Source organism: Rhineura floridana, chromosome 4, assembly GCF_030035675.1.
Source record: "Rhineura floridana isolate rRhiFlo1 chromosome 4, rRhiFlo1.hap2, whole genome shotgun sequence".
In the NCBI taxonomy this organism is placed as follows: Eukaryota; Metazoa; Chordata; class Lepidosauria; order Squamata; family Rhineuridae; genus Rhineura; species Rhineura floridana.
In genome coordinates, this window is record NC_084483.1 from 63,674,484 (window position 1) to 63,696,175 (window position 21,692).

Consider the following 21,692-nt stretch of genomic DNA (forward strand, 5'->3'; position numbering starts at 1 on the left):
TTACATAGGTTCAAAAAATGTAGCCCCAGCTTGGGAGAAACAAACAACATTTTATTGTCCCTACATAAAAAAAGACTGAATTTGGACTGTAGATATGCTTTTAGCTTTGCTATATCACGTATCACACTCACACACATATATAATTAAACTATATAAACAGCTGAGGAATATTCACTCTGGAATATTTCCATTTACTTCACTGATGATTAATGCCCTATTTTTATTCAAGCCTATTAGCCATGGATATTAATTACTGCAATTAGATTCAAAATGGTGGAATATTTGGGGGAAAGTAATTAGAAGTGCAAACTGCATTAATTCTTAGAAACTAGTTAGAAAGATCTAATCCATTCCTACAGCTGACGTTATGACATTCCCATGACCATGACAGATACAAACTATTGTGCTCTAATAGCACTGTAATGATTCATTATAAAAAGGCAATCAAATGGCCTGATTTTCAGTCAAGTTAAATGCATTTAAAGGACATTCCGTAGCGAGAACACCTATGATATCTGAATAACAAAGATTTTGAATGAATAGTAGGTACAATTTCAAGACAAGTTATGCACCACATTGTTGAGGCTGTCTATTGGGGTATATAACAATTATAAAGCAAAAGAATGAGATGACTGCCTTCAAGTCGATTGCGCCTTGTGGCGACCCTATGAATAGGGATTTCATGGTAAGTGGTATTCAGAGGAGGTTTACCATTGCCTCCCTATGAGGCTAGTCCTCCCCAGTTGGCTAGGGCCTGCTCAGCTTGCCACAGCTGCACAAGCCAGCCCCTTCCTTGTCCTCTACTGCCAGCTGGGGGGCAACTGGGCTCCTTGGGACTATGCAGCTTGCCCACGGCTGCACAGGTGGCAGGGCACGTAACCCCTGAGCCCCAGAATGCATTAACACAAAAGGTCTTTGAAAGTAGATAATCTGCCCTTTGTTATGTAAGAATTGTGCTGTAACATTTGCTGCTGCAAATCTATATAAGTAACTTGCACTGGGAGCTGGATTCACAAGAAAGGCACTTTACTTTTTAACAATGCATAAATGTTACATGAGAAAAATATTACTGCAGTCTTAGGTTCTATGAAATACTTAAGATGTTAACATGTTGGTTCCTACCTTTAGGATATGAACCAGAGGGTGATGACAAAGGAGAGGGCCTTTTCACTTGTGACTCCCCATCTGTGGAATATACTCCCCAATGAGGTCCACCTGGTAACTTCATTGACATCTTTTTGGTGCCAGGTAATACTTCTTTTCCCCCAGGCATTTGATAGAATGAGATGATGTTGTTTGTATTAGAGTGGCTATATGGGGGTGGTTGTTGTGTTGCTATTTTGTTTTATGGCATGATATATTTATTTTGGTTTTTAACAATGTTGTAAGTTGCTTGGAGACCTTTGGGTAACAAGTGATTAATAAATGTAATAGTGGTAGTAATAATAATAATTTTCATTACTAGCCTAGTTGTTCGTCATACTTAATCCAAGCGGCTGCATCCCCTCCAACTGGCAATTTAGCACATTGAATGTTTAAGACTGATGAGTTCAGTTAACATTTTAGCCAAATGTAAATCTACATTTAGAATGTAGAGTGCTGATATTGATTATAACCTTATACAAACACCATTCTGTGCCTTTTACTAGACTTTTATGTGAAGGAATTCCTGCTACCCATGGGGTGTGTGTGTGTCATGCATTCTTGTTCCTTTTCTCTTTAATTTTTACATAAAGGACATTTTAAGAGAATTCAGTTAACCCCTGTTTACCTTCCAGTTCAACTGTAGCTATATTAGGCCAGGTTGGTCAATTCCTGATAATGTGCACTTTTTTTTAACTGAACATTTCTGTTCAGTTAGGCCATGTACCATGAATTAAGCACTTAAGAACAGAGTGCAAAATTTTCTTTCAAGGTGATCTGTTGGTGGTGATGATCTGGGATGTTATGATTAAATTTAAACAGGTTTTTGAATCTATTGGATCCTTTTAATACTTCTAAATTTCCTTAAAGAAAGAATTTACTTACATGAAGAAGGCATCTACTTAGGATGCAAAAAGATGCCATCAGCAATTCTGGATGGGTTTTGTCCTAACAATCCTTTTAAACTCTGCTATTGTATTTATGGGGAAGATGTACTATCTAGAAGACATTCTTCATTATATAGTCTATTACTCTATTGCCCCAAAAACATTTTATTTCTTTTCTTTTTAAAGTAGAAGTTTCAGTGTTGGTTACTGATAAGTCAGGTTCATTGGTTTAACTTGCAAAAATTAGATTATTTACTTGTTGACAGCAATAAAGAAATTACATAGAAAGTAGCAAATTTTGCTGTAGTGGCAGCTAAATGTCAGGAATGTTTTTATGATGCTCATGTTGTAGATTGTGAATTGGATTTTGATATCTTATTACTGCAGTTTCTCATTATATGATATTAACATTTGTCTTATGTTTAAATTGATCACAACACTTTGTATTTTGAATTTTATTATAACCTGTGGCTAAAACTCATAAAAGCAAACTGAACTGAAGTGACTGAGTTTTAAAATAAATGTAACCCTTGATGTCTTGGGCTATTTAAAACATTACATCTTGGGTGGGGAAACTTTTTGGTCCCATGGGCCAGAACCTTATTGGGATCAGCCTTGTAAGCTAAATGTGACAGATGGGTGGGGGTCCCCCACCTGTCAATCACATCATGTCATTATGATATTATATGATTGACAGTTGGGCAATCTTGTGTCTTTGCAAGTCTCCTCCCTCCACCTTTAAACTCCTGATCTCAGAAGTTTAAAAGAGGGTCTTGAGGAGACTTGCAGAGCTTTCCAAGTCTTCCCATGCTCCCCCTCTAAACCCCCAATATCAGAGCTTTAAAAGGAGAGCATGTGGTGACTTGTGAAGGCTTTAAGAGAGCCCCAGCGTTCCTGTCCGAGTCTTGCTCCAAGAAGGGGCGATGGCTGCTTCCAAGGGCGCATTTGCAAAGGGCTTGTTTCAAGGGCACTTTTGCAAAAGCATTCTTTGAAGCAGCTCCACTTCTCCTTTAAGGGAGCAGGTGAGCAGCAGTGGCAGTGAGTGGTGGGGGAGCTGAGAAAATGGCGTCGCAGGAAAGATAGGACACCCTGGTGGGCCAAGACTGGCCAGGGGAGTAGAAGTTTCCCACTCCTGCATTACAATGTGCAAGGAATCTTCTCCTTTGGAATTAGGCAGCAGTGCCACACCTTATATAGCCTAGTTCTACAATGCCTATAAATACAAATGCTAGTTTAAAAACACAACCCAGCCATTGTACAGATCCATATTCTGTGATTAGAGTTTGAATGAGAAGCTGCACAAATTCAGAATTTGGTAATTCAAAAAACTGAATCTCATATCTATTTTTTCAAATTTCAAATAAAATTTCAATTAATATTGAAGGGGTGACATGTTCCACAACATAAATCAGAATGGGAACATTTCAGCCTCCTTTACATTCCTCTGTGAACTTAAATATGCTTTTCTTTTCTTTTAAGTACCAGGTATAAAGAAACTACAGAAGTGGTCTAAATAAGTGTTACGGAGGCTTATCTCGCACTATAAAAAGCAGTTGTCCCCTATACAGGATTAGAACTAGGGATGTGATCCATTGGCCAGTGCTGGTTTGAAAGCATTCTGTTGACTGGTATCGATTAATGTCCATTCTTTGTCTGCTAACCACTGCTTTTACCTATCTGTTTTTTCCCTTGCAAGATTTTGATATTGATATTGATATTTTGAAAGGAAATATGAATAAAGTTATTGTTTTTAATATTGATATTTTAAAGGTGGATTTTTTAAAAAAAGCTGTGGAAAATTGCTACATGAAAGTCCAATTTGTAACAATAGAGAATGAGCAAATCAATTGATAATTCAGTACCAAATCCTAACTGGGTGGAATTCTACCACATCCCTAGTTAGAGCCATTGTCTAGTGTTTATACCTGTCATGACCTCGCAGTAGGCCATGTGGAACTCACATGAGGATGAGATTCAGACAACTCCCTTGTGGGAAGAACCTCCAACATCTTATTCAGGGCCCTTTCAGCTGAAGAACACAGTCACTGGAATCAGAAGATAAGCTCCCAGCAGTATGTCTATCTCCCCAGCATCACAAAAGGCAAAGTAAGGCAACAGCCTGTAACCAGCCAGCCATCTCCTCCAGGGAAGCAGAGCCTACCACTTCAGGCCTGGGGAGCCTACATAAGGCTTCAATTGACTCTAGATTCCTAAAGGGACAACTTCTCCATAGATGCTGTGAAGAAATCCTGTTTGCTTAACTGTGTTTTAATTTGCGTAATGTATTCTGTTATTTGTATTATAATATAGATTGTAATATGTTTGATGGGGGAAGTCTTCTGTCTGGTCAGGTGAAAGTTGGTTTAACTGTCCGTGGGGGACCTTGACAGCTGAGGAGAGGTTGGAGATAGAACTCTCAATATGCAAAAGGAGGATAGAAGGTCTGCATAGTGGTTGTAGATTCAGAATTCTTAGTTAGACTGTGATTGGCTAAGGGCAGAATAAGTGAATATATGGCTGAGTGCTACTCAGTCAGGATCAGTCCATGTTGCTTGGTTGCTTGGTCTTTGTGGTGGAGAAGAAGCTGACAGCAGCAACAGAAGAAGATCTCAGGGGAAGGCAGAGTGGCTTAGCGGCTAAAGACTAGATGGTGTAGCTGAATCACTTGGCGTAAGCTGAAGAGATGAGGGGACAACCAATCTACAGTGCTGAGGGAGAAGAAGTGAGAGACTCTGATGTCTGGTAAGAGAGTCAGAGGAAGATTCCAGCACAGGACAGCAGAAACACAGCTGTGCTTCAGTAGGGACTGAAAGAGAAACTTCAACAAAAGTCCTGTTTATCATGTTGGTGAGGCTTAACTAGAATGGAGTAAATATAAGGGCAATCTGGCAAAAGTGTTTGAATAGGGTTGCTAACTGTGGCTTCCTCAAAACTGTCTTGGTTTAGTAATAGTAGTGCAAACTAAGCTGTTGGCCTTTGAAGTGACAGTAACATGCTAACAAAGTATATGCCATTTAAAGAGACAATATTATGTTAAAGTAATCACATCAGCTTGTGCACAACGTAGTCTTGTAATAAACGAACACTAATATCTTTTTTAAATATAGCAACTATATCTGACTGGCTTTATACCAAGCCTATATCCCACAGTTACCAGGATTATAGGTAAGTTAAGGTTTAAAAGGATATAAGTGATATTAAATGGTGGCAGTGGTACAGTTTTAGGAAAACCACTGGAGTGGAAATTGGCTTTTCTTAATAGAATAAGTAAAGAAATATCCCCTCCACACTACCTTAGCAGGGGCCCTTGGAATTGGCCAAAGTCCTGTATGCTCTCTATGTGACTCAATATAGCCCACATCCCCCACAGAACTGGACAGTGCCCAGGGTCATCTAATGAAGCTAAATGGTGGGAGATGCAGGATGGACAAAAGAAAGTCCTTTTTTACATAGTGCATAGCTGACCTATCATATTTGCTACACAGAATGTGGGGGTGGCTACTGACTTTAAAAGGAAATGGCTTTTAACAGGAATTAGACCAATTTATGTAAGATAAGGCTATTGATGGTGGCTACATGCTGCTTCCAGGACCAGTCACTAGAGAATAAAAGTGAGAGATGCCTATTGTCCCCGTGTCTTCCTTTTGATTGATCATAGGCAAGTGGTCAACCACTGTGGAACACTGGTTGCTGGACTAGATAAGCTTCTGGTCTGACCCCACAAGGCTCATCTTATATTCTCACTCTGATGGTCCTGCAGACACAGGCCCAGTGTAGAGATCATGCCCCTTGGTCTAATGCAGAGCTTGGAAAAGTTACTTTTTTGAACTACATCTCCCATCTGTCCAATCCAGTGGCCCTGCTGGCTGGGGCTGATGGGAGTTGTAGTTTAAAAAAGTAACTTTTCCAAGCTCTGGTCCAATGCAAATGGTTTATCAGACTAAGACAAGTTGTGTGCCCATATATTCCTACATCATTCCTCCTCCCCTTGTGTGTTCAATCTTCAGTGAAGATATTCTTGTTTCTTAAACCACTGTGGCATCTGAACTGGGAAACTGAGCTTTAAGAGCTCCCTCCAAACCAGGATATGAAACTAGGACTGGGGGAAGGGAAGGGATGGAGGACAATACACATCCTCTATCAGGTGCTGAATGGAGTGCACAGGCAGATACGTATGGGAGCAGATGGTCCTTTAGGTATTCAGGTGTCCAGTTTTAATGTGCTCTGAATAAACAGTTCCCTCCTACAGTCTGGTGGCAGCAGTTGACTTGACTCTGAACAGTTTAAAGCTTTGATCCATATATTATTATTATTATTCCTCATACTCTTTGCTGAGGGGACTGGTTTAGCTTAGCAAATCTACTCAGTGCCGATATCTGCCTGCCAACTAAATTCTTCAACCATTATGATTAATTTCAATTTAATGCACTTATGTATCCTGATTACGTTTTATAATATGTTCAGAGCACCTAAATGCACAGAGATGCCATTTGTGTGGTTTGCCAAGGACTAGAGTTCTTAAGTCTAGCATTCAATTGTGGAATCATCTAGAGACAACCTGTGCAACAGCCTGTGTAACATCCACCTGCAGATAAGAGAAACTCCTGATTCATATTAGGTACTTTCAAAGGAACCATAAATAATATTAGCTACTAACAGGTTTTGTTTAAATATTCATAAATGTCCGGTTGCTATATGGAATACTCATTGTCATGTATATAGCTTCAATGCTTTATCTGTACTGTGCTTTTTTATTCAAAAGTTGGGGGGGAAGAATAATTTTTTTGAAAACTGAATATGCAACAATTCCATGAAGTTCTTTTCTTAGGGGGAAATTGATAGAGAGCATCTGTACCACTTGGCATCAATTCCTATATTATTCAAAGCAGAGGAAATGATAGCGCTTTAGACCAAACTTACAGAAAAGTAGAAATTCTAATTGAGTTGGAATCTTTCAAAATCCCAGATTAAAGGAATTGCAAGAAGCAACCTGTTTCAGAATCCCAGTTAAGAGGGACTCTAATTAGCATTAGCTATAGTAAAAGTTGGTTTCCTTTTTTCCAATTCAAAACCTTCCCTAATATTCATCATTCAAATAGAGCTGAATCAAGTTAAGATCTGTGGAATCCAACATGAGGAAACTGATGAACAGTCTTTTTAATCATATTCCACATAATTTCCATGATATATAAGGAAACATACATAGTGACTAAAGAGAGAGCCTTCTTGGTTGTTAAGTCTCAAATACGGAATACCTTCCTGAGAGAAGCTCACTTGGCACAGGTAAAGAAACCCAGTTTCTTGGGCTAAGAAAATTGCAGAACTTGGAAGTAACTCGTTACAAACAGCGAGTTACTTGTAATTTATTACTTTTTTGAGTAACAAGTGGGTAACTTCATTACATTTTGCTGGTAATAGAATGAGTAGTAACTTCATTACTTTTGAGCTGTAACTGTAACGTTTCCAGAGTTACTTTTGGGTGTTACTTGGGGGGGAGCAGGGAACGTCTTCTGCTCCTCTGATTTGTGGATAAAAATCATGTGCTTAAAATTGGGCTTCTGTGCAGCGTCGCTCTTCCCTCAGGCTTCCCAAATTATGCTCAGAGGCACATATTACCAAATTCTTCCAAGCTACACAGCAGTGGATTGGACTGTGAAAGACCAACCCAAATGGTGTTTGCGTTTTGACCAATTTGTAGGGCAGTACAATATCTCAGAGAGGAGGTCAGGTGTCCTGCTCCCCTGGTGCATTCACTAAAGCTGCCCAATTTCCCTGCTTTTTAAAGTTTGATAGAAATATCTGCGGGCTATAGGTACATTCTTAAACTGCACGGTTTTTTGCCTATTAGTGAATGTATATATTAGAAAAATAGTGAATATGTGGAGGAAAGAAAATAAGAAACTGGGGTGCCCATCCTAAAATATTATTTGGGGCACCATATATCATACTTCCATGCATCTGGGAAAGTGTGTTCTATGAGATGCCAGCCATGCATACTTTAGAGCAGCCTTTCCCAACCAGTGTGCCTCCAGATGTTGTTGGACCACAACTCCCATCAGCCTCAGCCAGCATTGCCAATGGTCAGGAAAGATGGGGGTTGTGGTCCAACAACATCTGGAGGCACGCTGGTTGGGAAAGGCTGGTTTAGAGTGTCATCTATGAAATTACATCTTCTTCAAGAAATCATTGTTTGTTGACCCTGCCACAAATCCCTCTGTCACCAACACCAGTGGCTTTTAAAACTAATAACTGAGCTATTTTATTTATTTATTATTTGATTTATATCCCACCCTTCCTCCCAGCAGGAGCTATAACAAAGTAAGTAACAGGGAAGACCAATACAAAAAAAATTAAAATCCACATAGATCATAAGCACTGGCCGTAAGCACTGGCAGAGCATAGAGGACACCCTATCATTTTCTGGGGTGTCTGATTTGTCTTGGCCCAGAGAAGATTTTATAGTGAATACCCCCGGATATTTATTCTTTGCTTTGCTTTTTGTCTCTTTTGGTGTTGTGCATGGATGCCCTTATACATGCCCTGAATCCAACAAACTCTGGGCCAGGTGGGAAGCATTGGCGTCTTGTAGAAGATATCCTCCCCTTTCCTTGGATGTATGATTTGTCCTGGCCCAGAGCAGATTGTGGGGTGGGCACCCTCAGCTTCTTATTTTTTCTGCATCTTTTTGTCCAGTTTGGTTGTACATATATGCCCTTATCCCTGCCCTGCGCCCAGCAAAAGTTGTGGGCCAGGCTGGAAGTACTGGCATCTCATAGGGGACACCTTCCTCTTTCCTGGGGTATATGATTTGTCCCGGCCCAGAGCAGAGTTTGGGGTGGGCACCCTCAGTTACTTACTATTTATGATTTTATGACATCATTATGCATTTATGAGCATTTCAGAAGCCTGATAATTTTGACTGAATAAATTTGTTGTTCTTGACAGAGTGAGTCCCCAGATCACAGCGATATATGTTATGGGGTACCCCAACATATGTTTTAGGGTTCAGAGATGTGTTAACTTTTCTATGAAGTTGCTGTACCTGTGAACTTTTCTTGTTTTTTAGTGTTTTGAACTTTCAAGCAAATAAGGAACTAGGAACCAACTTCAGCATCGTGACAACATAAACAATTATCAGGGATGATGGAAACTGTAGTCCTGCAACATCTGGAGGGCACCACTTTGGCTATCCCTGATCTGTAAGGCCCCACAAGTAACTTTTGTTGTTTGTTGCAATACATACAAGAACATAAGAAGAGCACCAGTGGCCATCTAGCCTAGCATCCTGTTCTCACAGTGGCCACAAGCAGGACCTGAGTGCACGAGCAGCACTCTCCTCACTTGTATTCCCAGCAACTGATATTCAGAAGCATACTGTCCCTGACAGTGGAAGTAGAACATAGCCATCATTGCTAGGTGCCGCTGATAGCTTTATGCTCCATGAATCTGTCTAATCCTCTTTTAAAGCCATCCAAGTTGGTGCCCATCACTGCTTCTTGTGGTAGTAAATTCCATAGTTTCACTATATGCTGGGCAAGACCACATTTTTAATTGCAGGAGAAGGGATAACATTTATGCTGGTGGATTACCATATGATATGTGCATTTTCTGTTTACCTACGTTATGTCTCTTAAGTTCTGCTTCTGACAGTTCAATTGTGCATGCATGACTACGCAATGAGTTCAGTGGGACTTACTTCCGGGTAAGTAAATACAGAATTAAGTTACCTCTAAGTTATACTGTTGACAAAAGAAATTACAAAGGCAACTAGTAAAGTACTAAAGTTTGCATTTTTCTTTGATGATAGGGGATTGCCAAACTGATCAAAATGTGTTTTAGTTGAAAGGGGTGCTGCATTGTTTTTGGCAGCAAAACCCAGGCATGCCTTCAAGCGCCGCAGTAGAACGCCTGTTCAGTAATGGTGGCAACATAATCTGTAAAAAGACATCCCTTGTCTGACGTGCTCTTTGAGCATCCTGATCTTTTGAGACATAACAGAAATGTATTGTAAAAGCAGCATTTCAAGTATAAATTTTGATTTCAAGTGAATTATATGTGTATTGGAGTATCATCATTGCTGAAGGTCGGGTGGGGGGATGTGAGATTGTTATGCCATTTTGTTAATCTTACAGATTAAAAAAAATTCTACTACCCTCTCTCTGTGTGCTTATTTTTAATGTTGTTTTAGGCTACTTAGATGTGCAGCAGCCAAGGCCAGAACCTTGTAGGCATTTTTTTTTTTTAAAAGTAACAAATGTAATTGTTGTGATTACTTTTGAATAAAAGTAAAGTAATCAGTTACTCTCAGAGCAATTGTAATTGTAATGATAATTACTACTTTTGGGGGCCACGTAACTGTAATTTATTACTTTTTTAAAGTAATCTTCCAAGCTCTGGAAAATGGCTATATACTGTAGACTTGTGGAGTAAGATCTTGTTGCTGGGAAGAAGCCTATTCTTATCACAAGACATATGATATTCTGCAGACACCTGCGTTATCTAAAGAGGAGTACTTCAAAGCCAAATCTGAGGCCTGCTAACTGGGAGGGCTGGTTAGCTGTAGTGATGGGGTCCACATCTTAATTCCAACCTGAATGCAGTTGCATCTCTTCTGTGGCTGTTTCCACTAACTTTCTCCTTTATCTGGCTTGAATGAAGCATGTGTGTTTGTGACAGAGAGAGATTACAAATAAAATGAGTGAAAGCAATGAGGTAGAAGGACATTCAAGGGGTTAATACCACAGAGTGGCCATATGGGAAGCCTAGAGAGCCTCATTCACAAGGAGATTACGCAGTGTTCTTCAACTTTGGGTTTTCAGATGTTGTTGGACTATAACTCCCATGATCCCTTAACCAGTGGCTAAGCTGGATGGGGATGATGGGAGTTGTAGTCCAAGAACATCTGGGGGCCCAAGGTTGAAGAACAGTGCAAGAGTTTCTCTAGGCTTCTTTTAATTTCTTTTTAGTATTAACCTCTCAAACTCAGGTCTTATCCAAACGGAGCGGGATAATCCACGGTTTCCATATTCGGTTTGTCATCTGATAGTCCTCACTTTGCCTTTTAGTTCGCTCTTTCCCAATTAAAAAAACATGCTTTTTTGCACCCGCACACACAGCGGTAAGACCCCTACATTCTTTTCGCTTTTTCCAAGCTCCGCCTCTAAAACCTCCCCCATCAACCAATTGGTCAGCAAAAAAATTATGTATGCTCCTCTCCCCCTTTGCAACGAAGCACAATATGGCTGTAAAGCGAGTTCTCGCCTCTGAAGGAAAGGCTGCTGGTCGGTTTCACGCCTGCCTTGTTTGTATTTCTCCCTTTCCTTCCCACAGAGAATGAAATTGACAAAGCTTTCCGGAGCAGGCTTGAAACTGACTAGAAGCCCTTCTCTTGTTTGTATTTGCGATATTACACTTAAATGAATGTATGCTTTTCTGCCTTTATTGATATTTAAGGAGATACACATGCTGGCAATTGCACTTATTTCTCCAAAAAAGCAAGAAACGTGTCACCCCCCCTCCTTCTCCCTTTCCTTCCCACGGAGAATGAAATTGACAAAGCTTTCCAGAGCAGGCTTGAAACCGACCAGAAGCCTTTCTCTTGTTTGTATTTGCGATATTACTCTTAAACCAATGTATGCTTCTCTGATTTGAAGCAAACCCCCCAGCAATTACAATGAAATTGACAAAGCTTTCCGGAGGCAGGCTGAAACCGACCATCCCCCCTTTCTCGCTTGCTGTGCATTGCATATCTCACCCAGAGCGGCCGCCCAGTTTGCAGGCTAGCAAAAAATAAAATGCATCTGCGCAGTTCTTGCAGACCCCCCCCCAACACCCCACCATTGCGATGATTGGTTCAATTTTCCCAGGCTTATTCTCGCACATGCGCAAAAGTGCAGATACATGATTGGCTGGAATAAGGAGAACCGCCCAAGAACCGCCCATCAGCTGTAAAGTCCACGGTATTGCATCCTAACTCCTGAAGGCACAGCGGATGATTCCCGATTTTAAACAGCAAATCGCATTTTTGCCGGTATTGCAAGGAGCGGATTTAACCCGCGAAAATGCGTGACAGCGCGAGATATCATTTGGACGACCAAAAAATAATGAACACACATCATGGGCGTGTCACACATTTTGCAGTCGTCTGGATGAGCCCTCAGACAGACAGGTTGGTGGGCTTTGTTTCCTAGCAGAGATAGAGGCTAGGCTTCACTGTCTCCAGTCCTCCACACCCAGTCTGGTTTGGAGCTTGGATTATTTCAGTGGAGGGGAGAGGGGGTGGGAAGAGAAAGAGAACCCTGCATAAATTTCTGCTGAGTTGTGAGTAAAACAACAGCATTATATTTGTGGTATACTTTTTAATCCTATTTCAGCTAGTAGCTGCTGAAGTCCAGAGCAAATGTGTTCGTAAAAATTGAGAATATGCAAACTTCAACAAAATCCAGTTTTAAATCTGAAGGCAGCGGAATTATCCCCCATCTCTAGTTAGCTGTGGGAACACATGTATGCTATGGGGTGAGAAGGGACTCAAAAGTTCACCCAAGAAGCATGCTGACTGACTGGATGCTATGATTTCTTCCATAAAAGTTAGCCCTTTTTTGTTGTTCTGGTGCCCCACATCTTCCCTGATGCCTTGCCAACACTCTGAGTGATGTGCTTCTTTGTTCCTGGAGGGATCAATGTTCCTATGCTATGCTGCTATGTATTAGAGCTAGATTCAGTTAGCCATTTTTGTTTTTTCTTGTTTTAGATTTCCCAACAGTATTATGATTAATGGTGTTTTCTAACTATTTCTTACAGGTGTTCTAGTTTTTTTAAGTTGTTATTAATGATGTTTAATACACTTACCTCATATTTACTGGTGCATTTTCTTTCAGGTAAAGTCCTAGTACTAAATCCAGTGTCTGGGCAAACTTGGCTAATTTACAGCTGAGTAACCTGTTTGCTTGGGACTCAAGGAAGCAGAGAATCTGATCTCTAGTTCTTGCTTTCTTTGGAATCCCAGAGATGTCCATTTAATTTAAGGTTTGGGAGTGTCAAATCTTAGGGTCCCAACCCAGATGGTTGACATACTGATCAGATGCACACCTGCATAGATTCAATTTCACCTGCTTTCAAACTATGTCCAGAGGCCTTTGCTGCTGGGGAGCTTAGGCTGATGTAAATATATTGCTGATGCACTTTAAACTATGGTGTTGGATCAGATGAACCCCTCCTGTTAGATTAAAAGCACACATGAGGGGGGTTGTACACCTATGTGGACTAGTTCTACTCTTTTGCCACTAACATGGCTGCCACCCAGCCATGTCCTTCTCTGGGCATTGGTGCACACTTAATGCCCCCTTTCGGGGGAGGGGGTATTCACATGTTACTCTGTACCCAGGTAGAAGTCCCCTGTACCTGGGCTCAGCTGCTCTTGAGAAAGAGTCTACCCGCGGTGATTTGAAAAATCACTGCGTGTAGCGGTATCCATCTGCACCCTGAAGAAAGAGGTCTTTTGTTCAGGTGTTGATTTTCCCTGCATGCTTTCCAGGTGGAGCTGATTGTGAGCAATTAGTTTTCCTCCCTGAGAGCCTGAGGCTTTGTTCTAGCAGCACAGCTGCTGCCAAGCAGAAATGAGCTCATGGAAACCTCAATTGCTGGAGTTGCCGAATGGGAAAGAGGAGTAAGGCTAAAATGGAGGCAAGGGCAAGAAAGAGGGAAAGGAGACCACCCTGAAGCAGAGCTTCTGTGTGCTGGCAATGAGTGAGCTTGAAGAAAGAAGGCAAAAAATGGAGGAAACTCTGGAGAACTCACACATCAATTTTTTAAAAGTCTACTCAGAAGCAAGTCCCACTGAGTTCAGTAGGACTTACTCCTAGGTAAGTGGAGTTACAAGTGCCTAAAAATGTGAGAGATTCTGTCAGGGAAGCTAGAGTGAGGGATGGACTGTCTAAATTGTTAATTCTAAAAAATTAAGTTTGTTTTACAAACGTAAATGGAGTTGAAGCCTCTTGTGGTCTCAGTCAAGTGCAAATTGCAAGTGCAAATTGCTGTTCTGAGAGAAAGCAAAAGGAGGCAGGGAAGCAGAAACCTAGTGGGGGAGATAAGGGGGCAGCTTCTGAGGGCTCATACTGTAATTCTAAAAAATGTCTACTCAGACGTAAGTCCCACTTCCTTCAGTGGAGTTTACTCACAGGTAAGGGGAGTAATCTGGTTCAAAAGATATGAACCAAAATGTTAGCCCCCATGCTCCCCTGCAACTTCTGTTACTACCAGCTGCTCTAATCCCTGCCCCCTCAGGTTTTTAGCCCATAAGTGAAATCAGGGTTGTGATTGAGAAGATTAGCAATAGCTAAACTCACAGTTTCCTTTCCCTATTTGTCTCACATCCGGAATTCAATAAATATTTAGCTTTCAGCAGCATAGAGTACTTTCTCTGTACAGGATTGGGACTTGCTTCTGAGTAAACATGCATAGGATTGCACTACAACAGAAGATCACAGCAGGATCATGGTAGGCATAAAAGTATACATGGAGGGTTTTTTAATTACTTGCAAAAATGGCATACATTTTTTGAACAGAGGTTTTAAAAAGTGTACATGGTGCAGTGTTATACCTTTCTAATTAAGGAGTTAAACAAGTTTAAATTTTACTGGAAGGGGGCCGTTTGTTTGTCTTATAACCTGTTTTGAAAACCATCCCAATATGAAGTTTTTCTGGAAGTAAAGCTGCAATGCTAATTCCACATACCTGGGAGCTAATCCCATTGAATTCAGTAGGACTTACTTTTGAAGTGGTTAGGATTGTGCTGAAAATCAATGGGACTTTTGAGTAAACATAGAAAAGGGTTGTGTTGTAAATATCTCACCCTCTGATCCTTTTTTTAAAAAAGCAGTTAGGCAGAGCTTACTTAGGTGTCACTGCTTTTATTTGACAGCAAATGAACACTTATTTTTTAAAAATGTTCTTCAATAGCCAACTGGTTTTGGCAATAAACTGTTATATGGGGTGTATGTATTTTTACATCTGCAGTGTGTGCGTATATGGAATCTTTCCAACAACCCTATGAGGTAGGGTTGGAAACCAAGGCAGCTCACAACAAGAAATAAAGCCATTTAAAATCCAATAACCATAAAACAAATATGGCACAGGTGTAAAACAGCTTAACATGGCATGATTCTGAATTTTGGATTGGTGGAGTGAAATTCCTTATCACTGAATTGCAGTCCTGTGCATGCTTCCTTGGCTGAGTAAGCCCCATTGAATACACTTGGACTTGCTTCTGAGTAAACATGCATATGATTGCACCATCGGGTGGTCATGGTCCCCCTCTGTTGTTTTCACCCTGAGGGGCAGATTAAGCTGAGAGATGGTGTGTAGCCTATGGTCACCCAGAAAACTTTATATCTTATTTCCATTTTAAAATTTAATTAAAATCATCTTTATGCAGGCAAAGTTTATGAAGTAATGCAAATCCACATAATACATTTAAAGCACATCCAACCCACATATAAAGCACATGACTTCCCCCAAAGAATTCTGGGAAATGTAGTTTCCCCCTTACAGTTATAGTTCCCACCACCCTTAAGAACATAAGAACATAAGAAGAGCCTGCTGGATCAGGCCAGTGGCCCATCTAGTCCAGCATCCTGTTCTCACAGTGGCCAACCAGGTGCCTGGGGGAAGCCCGCAAGCAGGACCCGAGTGCAAGAACATTCTCCCCTCCTGAGGCTTCCAGCAACTGGTTTTCAGAAGCATGCTGCCTCTGACTAGGGTGGCAGAGCACAGCTATCACGGCTAGTAGCCATTGATAGCCCTGTCCTCCATGAATTTGTCTAATCTTCTTTTAAAGCCATCCCAGCTGGTGGCCATTACTGCATCTTGTGGGAGCAAATTCCATAGTTTAACTATGCGCTGAGTAAAGAAGTACTTCCTTTTGTCTGTCCTGAATCTTCCAACATTCAGCTTCTTTGAATGTCCACGAGTTCTAGTATTATGAGAGAGGGAGAAGAACTTTTCTCTATCCACTTTCTCAATGCCATGCATAATTTTATACACTTCTATCATGTCTCCTCTGACCCGCCTTTTCTCTAAACTAAAAAGCCCCAAATGCTGCAACCTTTCCTCGTAAGGGAGTCGCTCCATCCCCTTGATCATTCTGGTTGCCCTCTTCTGAACCTTTTCCAACTCTATAATATCCTTTTTGAGATGAGGTGACCAGAACTGTACACAGTATTCCAAATGCGGCCGCACCATAGATTTATACAACGGCATTATGATATCGACTGTTTTATTTTCAATACCTTTCCTAATTATCGCTAGCATGGAATTTGCCTTTTTCACAGCTGCCGCACACTGGGTCGACATTTTCATCGTGCTGTCCACTACAACCCCGAGGTCTCTCTCCTGGTCGGTCACCGCCAGTTCAGACCCCATGAGCGTATATGTGAAATTAAGATTTTTTGCTCCAATATGCATAATTTTACACTTGTTTATATTGAATTGCATTTGCCATTTTTCTGCCCATTCACTCAGTTTGGAGAGGTCTTTTTGGAGCTCTTCGCAATCCCTTTTTGTTTTAACAACCCTGAACAATTTAGTGTCATCAGCAAACTTGGCCACTTCACTGCTCACTCCTAATTCCTTAACAAGCCACAGTTCCCAGGATTCTGTGGTGGGATTCATGTGTCTTAAATGTATTATGTGGATCTGCCCTAGTATGCTGTGCATTCATTAGTGAAATGAAAAGAACAATTTTAAAAGATACTTTTTTAAACAGGGCCATACCTTAGTGACAGGGCACATGCTTTGCATGCAAAGGTCGAAAATTCAATCTCCGAAAGAGACTATTGCCTGGAATCCTGGACAGCCAATGCTAGTCCATGTCAGCAGTACTGAGCTAGATGGTACCAAGTGACCTGACTCAGTATAAAAGAGGAAAGAGACCCAAGGACCACAGTGACCCAGAAATTTATTTATATATTTTATTTACATCATTTATATACTGCTTTATTGTAAAAAAATCTCAAAGTTGTTTGTTGAAGGAATTAAAATAATAAAATTATTGAAAAAACAGTTAAAGACAGGTATTTAAAAACATTGGAAAAACAGAAAAAACATAATAGCCTCTACATGCCTGGGTAGGCTTGCCTAATCAAAATGTTTTTATCAGGTGCCAAAACAAGTACAATGAAAGTGCCTGCCTAATGTAAATAAGCAGGGAGTTCCAAAGCATAGGTACTGCCTAGGGTTGCCAGGTTCTTGGCATGAGACTGATCCTGTATCTTTAGGAGAAGAGAAAGTCAGCCAAGTGCAGGTGTTCTTGCAACTCTGTAATGGGAAAAACAACAAGGTGGAATTCTCCCTCCCCCCTGAACAACTTTTAAAGATACAGAAGACCTTGTGGTTTTTCCCATTACAGAGTTGCAAGAACACCTGCAGTTGGCTGACCTTCTCTTCTAAAGATACAGGATCGGTCTCAGACCATGGACCTGGCAACCCTAGTACTGCCACACTAAAGGACTGATTTCTTACAAGAGCAGAACAAATACTATGTGGAACCCATAACATGGAAAGCACATCTTGAACTTGGCCTGGTAGCAAATCAACAACCAGTGCAGATTTCAGAGCAGAGATATTATGTGCTGCTAGGGTCTCACTCATGTCAGCAATTGTGCCGCAGCATTCTGCACTAAGTGCAGCCCCTGAGTCACAATGTGCTGCATGGGGATTTCTGTGACCTTGGCTGACTGACCCTCAGGATTTTTTAAATTTTGGTTAGGAACCCTGACTGATTGTGGGATGATGTGTTTTCTGTCTTACTCATAGGAATTTTGTTGTGGGTGGTATCGTATTGCATTTAGGAAATCATCACTGTCTTTTTTTTTTCTATTTGTATTTCATTTACCTCTGACCGTACTCCCTTACATCTATAGAAGCAACAACAGTTCTATGTGGTCAGCTCAACCTCCTTAAACCCACTGATTATTCACCTTGTTATCTGCATTTTGTTTTATTTCTTGCCCAATAGTGGTAAAAGAGAATTCACATACTGGGAAGTGTGGCTTCAACTGCTGCTGTTCCTAGTCTACTGCCTGTGAAGGTAGACCAAAACATGTGTGTTTTCTCTCTGTCAATTATTGCTCACTGGAATTGGGTTGGCTGTCAAAGTGAATTTATAGCAGCCCACAGAGTAGGCAGGAAAGAACAGAGAATCTTCTTAACTCTTATTCATTTCTCAAGCCTCTCTCTGCAGTGAAAGGTCAAGTCTGTAAAGAAGCAGCCACATTAAAAGGCAGGCAGGGCATTGCAGGCAGGGGGTTGCCAACCCTGCTTTGATATGGATATCTTTGCAGAGGATTCCTAGTCAAGCCTTACCAACAGCACAATCCTAACAATATCTACACAAATGTAAGTCCTGTTGAATTCTATGGGGCTTAGTCCCTTAGTGTGTTTAAAATTGAAGCCTTCAGGGGCATCCATCTTTACTTCTGAGTGCTCCCATCTAACATCTCCACAACACTAGACTTTCTTCCTACAATAGGCTTCTGGTGACTGGCCAGCCTGAGGGTGCTTAAACCCTTCTTGCCAGAAGATTAAGTCTTCCCTACCCAGGATCTCTAAGCAGATAAGAGGGAATGATCCCGTCACTTCAGCTAGACCTGGAAACACCCTCATTACCTAAGATTTCTATCTTAATTTCCAATCAGAGATTTTGTTTGTTTGTTTGAGTGGTATGCTCCAAGCAAGTCTGGTTGGTGATTAATGTATCATGCTTAATGACATCACTAGGGCCTGGCCCATGATATCACTACAGTCTGCTCCTATGACATTACTAGGACACACACCCTATGACATCACTATGGCATGCCCCCTGTGATATCTCTAGGATCCACCTCTGAAAACTCAGGGTTTGGGATGCTTCTGACCCGGCAACCCTACTCACAGTACAGTCCTAGCCATGTTTACTCAGAAGTAAATCCCAGGTAAGTGGGGTTGAGATAGGATTGCAGCATCACTTTGAAGGTGAATGTAGGAAGAGGTGAAAGGACAACAGAGAGGTAATGAAGAGAGAAAAGGCCGGTGGGGGAACCCTAAGACTCTGAAGCAGAAATTGTGTGGCCCCTGTGGGCTCAGACAAGTGAAAATTGCCATCTTCAGAGAAGATGGGACGATGTATCAATAATCTGATAAAGGGGGTGGGGAGAAAGACTTAGGAATCTGAAGTTATAGTGCAGTCCTAACCGTGTTTGTTCAGAAGTATGTTCCACTGATTTTGATGGGGCTTACTCCTGAGGTGAAAGTGAACATAGAACTGCAACCTTTAACATCGAAATTCAATTATTTCCTTTAAATACTAGGTGATTTATCAATTAATATTATAAAATGTATAATAAGTCTGTCAAATGTATAATAAGTTGTTGTAAACTGCCCAGAGAGCTTCAGCTATGGGGCGGTATACAAATGCAATAAATAAATAAAATGTTCAATGTGTCATCATGCGACTCTTATTGTAGCTGTGCTACTCCGTGGTAAGCAACTCTTCAGGATTGTGCCACAAATAGATTCCAAAAGGTCTGCTTTAAACTTGCTCCAAACCCCTGTGGCATGAAATGAATAATAGCTGCAGTCTCAACTGCAATAATAAAATAACTTAATTGCTAGGTAACATATTGCTCAGAAATTATAGTTATAAATAAATAATAGAAACTGTGGGTAATAATTATCCCTTGTGTCTTAACAACGTAATCCCAAGCAGGTTTACTGAATCACTGTTCAATGGCGCTTACTCTCAAGTAAATGTGCATAGGAGTGCAGCTTTAATTTTATTTAATGCCTTGTTTCCTTTATGTCTCAACTTTCCTGGAAAGAGCTCAATGTGGCATATGTAGTCGTGCACCTCCCCGATATATCCTCAGAATAACCCTATGAGGTAGTTTAGGCTGAGAAGGTGACTAGCCCAGAAGTCACCCAGTGAGTTTCATGGCTAAATGAGGGTTTGAACCCAGGTCTCCCAGACCCTAGCCCAACAGTCTTATCACTGCACTGCACTGGCTTTTGTAGTACCTGCACACTACAGTACCTCTGTAAATCACAATATAAATTACCTACCATACTTTTCTTTCATGGTCTTTTAAAACCTATTGACATCAGTGGTAATGTTGTGTGCCTTACATTTCCTCCTAAAGATCAAGAGAGAGAAATATAACCCAAACTTTTCTAATAATTTGATGGCATCATAGGTTAAGCAGTGACAGGTGGGGGTGCAGAATGGCAGTTGCACTGAGATAGCAAGGTTGGGGGTACTGTGGTGGAAGACAGCAGCAGCCTGAAGATGTGTGTCCACCTGCTGCAGGATAGTGGTGCCGCCAACCCTGAACTTGCAGGCACCTTGCCCCAGAGCTGTGGAGTTGGAGTCGTGGAGTCGGAGTCGGAAGCAATTTTGGGTGGAGTCTGTAGAAATGTACTGACTCCAGCTTCAAAATAAATTTTGATTGACAATTTTTTAAAAATATAAATTCAAAATGTCAAAGAAGCTTCCCATGAAGTCAGCTGTAGTTGAGCATTTCACCATAACTCAAGATGGAAAACATTTTGTGTGTCAGTGTATGACACAGGACCCAGATGAAGACAAATGCTGTGATGCCAAGATCAGCGCATACTCAGGCAGCGATAAAAATGCTCCTATGAGAGCTTCCAATTTAAAAAGACATTTACAGCCCTTTGCAGGGCTGTGGAGTTGGAAGTGATTTTGGGTGGAGTTGGAGTCGGACAGTAGAAAAATAGACGAGTCGGAGTCGAAGGTTTGGCATACCGACTCCACAGCCCTGCCTTGCCCCATCCCCATTCAGTGAGTGGCAGTGCTGCCATTACTGGGAGAGCACTGTTGCAGAGTCAGGGATCTACCCTGTGTTTTACTAGAATCCCAAGAGCCACCAACCACAGCCAGCTGCAAAAGCCATATGTCTAGTATGAAAGAACATGGTGTCTCTGAGAAGTTGCTGAGCACAGGGTTATCAGAACTGAGATGAGCTCACAGTCTTTCCACACATAGGTCTATTCCTACTTTCCACAAGTATTCTTAATTTCAGTTGTCAAATTTCCAAATGGGTGTGTCCTTTTGTTGCTATTAAACAAATGGAAGCCAGAAGTGCTTACTGATTGACTACAAATCTCCCAGGGATTTACCAATAGATTACTATCTACCTTCTGGCCACCCCTGCACTAAATCATTTGTATGTGCACAGGTCTACCTTTCAGGGTTGTTGTAGCATGGTTCAAAGGAGTGCTTGCAAGAATAAAACTACAATAGCAGAGGTAAGACTCTTCAAAACATTGCCAAAGAAGGCATTCTCAAAAAAAGCAATGCCACCTTTCTACTGTGTACTCAGAAGCTGAGAAGAAAAAATTGTGGATTTACTCATCTCTGTGCAGCTCTCACCTTCTGTGTCAAGTGTCGTGCATCAAACTTAGACACACCTGATGGTCAAACACATGATAATGGCTGCCTCCATTAGAAACTGCTGCCGGAAGTATCTGCATCACACAGTTTTATGGTAGCACAAACCTACCTTATAGGGTTGTAATACTCTAGATCAGAATGTTTAACTTCAGGTTTTTGATATTGATTTTTAAATCATTGTTATTACAAAAACCCAAGATCCACCAACCAGAGCAAGC